The 4,708-nt window shown below is 39.1% G+C and overlaps 1 pseudogene; it reads right to left on the minus strand.

The window, feature by feature from the left end:
- Window positions 1–2,947: 2,947 nt before the first annotated feature.
- Window positions 2,948–3,913, minus strand: LOC103679734 (annotated as a pseudogene).
- Between the last annotated feature and the right edge of the window lie 795 nt (window positions 3,914–4,708).

Genomic DNA, 4,708 nt, shown 5'->3' on the forward strand with positions numbered 1-4,708 from the left:
GGGATCCTGCCCCATGTCAGGCTCTGCCCTCAGTGGGGAGTCTGCTCCACTCCCTCTCCTTCTGCCCCTCCTCCTGCACACACACACTCTCTCTCAAATAAATAAATAAATAAATAAATATTTTAAAAAATGAATGAAAGTGGTATAAATTCAGGTTTATATCACTCCTTCCCAAGGGGGGCATAAAAAGGGTAAACAAAACTAAAGTATCATTGAAATTAAGACAGTCTCCCAATCATATGACACAATTTAGAGGAATATCATATAAAGTATTTTGGATGACCTTAGATGTATACACTAAGGGAATTTAAGAAAGAAAAAAGATGAGGGAAAAGGGAAGAGGGAAAAGAAAGAAAAAATGGAGGGAGTTAAACAAGCCATAAGTGACTTTTAACAATAGAGAACAAACTGAAGTTGATGGAGGGAAGTGGGTGGGATGGACTAGACAGGTGATGGGTACTAACAAGAGCACTTGTGATGAGTACTGGGTGTTTTATGTAAGTGATGAATCAGTAGATTCTACTCCAGAAACGAATATTGCACTGTATGTTTACTAACAAAATTTAATTAAAAAAAGTATACACTAAGAATCAACTATAGAGAAAGCAATGTAATTTGGTGGGATACAAGAATAAGAAAGAATTAAAAGAACAAAAACAAAAACCTCACTGCTATTTCTCAAATTGGATGGGCAGCTGAGAGCATTAAGTCAGCCAGAAAACAAATTGAGGAAATATAATAGTATCACCTAATGTTAAAATGCAATTGAAGTAGAAAATTGGTGGGAGTTTTTATTGGTGAAAACTGGAAGACAGGAGTGAGCGCATAACAGATAATGCCAAAAAAGATAAAGAAGAAGACCCATTATGAACAAAATAGGGTAAATACTCATAAAATGGGGATTCAAAATCTGGACAACTGAAATGCCTGGTAAAAAGAAAAAAAAGAATATAGCAACAAGGACAAAATATTGACAAGTATAAAAGAAGAAAATCTTCCAGAAACAACAGAAGTCCTGAGGCTGCAAATCAAAAGGCTTCACTGTTCCAAGAAAAGTTTATTTATTTATTTATATATTTTTAAAAGATTTTATTTATTTATTTGAGAGAGAGAGAGAGACAGTCAGCGAGAGAGGGAACACAAGCAGGGGGAGTGGGAGAGGAAGAAGCAGGCTCCCAGCAGAGGAGCCCGATGTGGGGCTCGATCCCATAACGCCAGGGTCATGCCCTGAGCCAAAGGCAGACGCTCAATGACTGAGCCACCCAAGTGCCCCCCAAGAAAAGTTTAAAATGACAAAACAATACAGAGGTATCCCTCATGATTTAACTTTGGAGATGGACTGTTATAGATACCCAGATATAAGAAGAAGACCACTATAGCATGAAGATATTGTTGGCTACAACTCAAAGAATGAATGGTTTAAAGTGGTTTAAAGTTTTTTAAAAATAGGTATTTCCATTTTTGTTTTGTTTTTATTTTCCTCACATTAGAAGCAATCCAAAAGAGTTTGTTCCAGAATTGGTACAGTGGCTCAATGACATCCACAGGATCTGGGCCCTTTATATCTTTTCACATCACCATCCTTAGCATGAAGACTTTTGTCTTCATTTTTTTCTCTCATGGTCAACATGACTATTGTGTCATGTCTCATTAAGTCTTTACATAGATAGCTACACCCAAAAGTAGAAGTAGAGGATAGATACTTTCTCCTCATTGTCTGTGTGTCTGTGTATCTATCTATCTATCTATCTATCTATCTATCTATCTATCTATCTATCAATCATCTATCTATCATCTATCTAGTTATTTATTTGACTAGAGGTTTTATTTTCAAAGTACAAAGAATGAAATTGCAATAATATTCAGGTTTTTTTAATGAAGTTTAATGTTAATTCCATGCTGTGTTGAGGTAAGAACAATACAGATTCTGTATCTGTGGCTCCAGGCAGATAGCCAGTAGTACAAATGAGCTTCAAGTTACACACACTGAACAAAGCTGAGGGAGTGAAGTAGAGGAGGACACCTGGTAGAAAGGAAAGAAGAAAAAACAAAGAATTGAACACCCACACAGACCTCCATACCACCTTCAATGCTAACCTCCTTTACAGGACGAGTAAAAAGTAGGCAAGAATGAGATTCAACAATTGTTGACCTGTTACCAGCATCATGCTTTTCAGCAACATTTCAGGAGAGTCTGAAGCACTTTTTTTTTGAAAGTTTTTATTTATTTGAGAAAGACATAGAGGTAGATTGAGAGCACAAGTAGGCAGAGCAGCAGGCAGAGGGAGAGGGAGAAGCAGGCTCCCCAATAAGCAGGGATCCCAATATGAGGCTCCATCCCAGAACCCTGGGATCATGACCTGAGCCAAAGGCAGCTACTTAACCGACTGGGCCACCCCAGTGCCCCAAGTCTGAAGCACTTTCTACAGCAAAACCATAACAGCAAACTCCCCAAACAATCTCAACTGTCTCAAGGTAACACCCAATTAATTTTAAACATTGACATACAATTTGATTTAACCAATTAAAGAAAGAAAAAATTATACCACTTAGGCCTCCATAGTGTGATTAACCTTCTCTTTGATGCTTGCATCACCTAGAAGTCAAATGGCTTTTGAATGTAATTTCCATTTCTAATGATGATCTTGCCCCATCTGTCAGGAGATAATACAGTAATACCGAAAAGCTTCTGTGCAGTCCTGCTAGTGTCTTAAAGAACCAAAAAGGTGGAACCAGTAAAATCCACAGAAATTCATTCTTGCCTTTAAGAACTTTTGAAAAAATGCTTTTTAAAAAACCAATGGGGCAGAAACCTAAATTCTGAGACCAAATGTAAAAGTCATATTTGGTGTTCCTCAGTGACAATGGGGAATTTCCAAAAGGTGGGGGCGGGGGATGGGAAGGAGTAGGGAGGTCAGAGATGGTTTCTCTTGTTGGCTTTTAGGTGTCACTGATTTTCATCTTCTATATGCTGCAGAAATTCTTTATTCTGCTCTTTCCTATCATCCTGAGTGTCTGAAGTCCACAGTATCAGATTATCACGTAACAACGGCATCATAAGTATAGAGTTCTTAGAACTTCCTTCACTCAGCATATCCATTTCTTTAACTGCATCACCAAAAGCCACTTTGGCCACCCTGCAGGCTTGGTCAGAGGAATTAAGAATTTCATAGTAGAATACAGGAAAATTGAGAGCAAGACCTAAGTGAATGAGATGCGGTGGCCCAAGTTCTATCATTGCAATATCATTAGCAGCTTTAAAGCCACTAGGCTGTTCTCCACAGCCTCCTTCCTGTAGGAAATTCAGCCAGACATCTGTGATAATCCCCTTTTGTTTTGTAATAGAAAACTTTGGACTCACCAGTGTTAGCCACTAGAGTCAAGTGTTTGTCCAGTGTTTCCAAACTGTCATAAAAGATTAACCCTAGGGGCACCTGGGTGGCTCAGTCGTTAAGCATCTGCCTTTGGGTCAGGTCATGATCCCTGGGTCCTGGGATCGAGCCCCACATCAGGCTCCCTGCTCAGCGGGAAGCCTGTTTCTCCCTCTCCCACTCCCCCTGCTTGTGTTCCCTCTGTCTGTCTCTGTGTGTCAAATAAATAAATAAAATCTTAAAAAAAAAAGATTAACCGTAGCTCAATCTCAACCACGTGCCAATATTCCTGAATTATTTTCAGTTTGCCTACTCCTCCCTTGTTTTCTTCTTCCTGTTCAATGCTGCTGATTATTTTCCAGGAGGATCTTCTAGCTAGCTCCAATCACATTTCTGTGTGCAACAGATAGGATGTTTCTTTCTTTGGGTGTCGTCTCAACATTCATCCCTGCTACTTTTTTCATTAATTCTACCATTTCATCCTATCATCAAGACTGCTTGGCCAGCTTCACCTGGTACATCAGATCTTCATGAGCATCCATAGTGGTGGCAGCTCCAGTGGGGTCTGTGTGACAGCTGGAAACAGATAGCCTCCTGACTCATCCTCTCTCCACACCTCTCTCTCCATTTATTAGTGAGGAAAATGTTTCTCTCTCTCTCTTTCTTTCTTTTTAGAGAGAGAGATTGTGTGTGGGAGTGGGGTGGGGGGGAAGGGACAGATGGAAAGAGAGAGAATTGTAAGCTGACTCTGCACTGAGCACAGAGCCCAACTTGGGGCTCAATCCCATGACCCTGAGATCATGACTTGAGCCGAAATCAAGAGTCAGATGCCCAACCAACTGACCCACCCAGGTGCCCCAGAATATCATTCTTAGAATGATCTAGCAAAATTTTCCTTACATCTCTTGAGCTAGAACACGGCCACATGACTACACTGTGGCTGTAAGGGAGGCTAGGGAAGTGAGTAGCTGACATTTTCATGCTCTATTATTAACAGTGGACTTTGTGGCATATAAGAAGTAAAATGGGATTGGCTAATGCATAGGCAACTAAATGTGTCTGCTATAGTCATCTACTAAGGGAAAATATGATAGGGCTGTTCTTAGACTTTCAACAATACCAGATGCCAAATATAAAAATAATATCAGAAAATTTTATAAACTATACATGTGCACTTTTATATATTCATGTGTATACATACACATGTATATATGTGTTTACACATGTATATATACATAAAAGTATACAAATCATAAGTCTATATAATTCAATGCATTTTATACACAATGAGCATTCTTATAAAAGCACCCAGATTAAGAAATAGATTATTACCAGGA

The sequence above is a fragment of the Ursus maritimus genome (genome assembly GCF_017311325.1).
Source record: "Ursus maritimus isolate PB19 chromosome X unlocalized genomic scaffold, ASM1731132v1 scaffold_X1, whole genome shotgun sequence".
Classification (NCBI taxonomy): domain Eukaryota; kingdom Metazoa; phylum Chordata; class Mammalia; order Carnivora; family Ursidae; genus Ursus; species Ursus maritimus.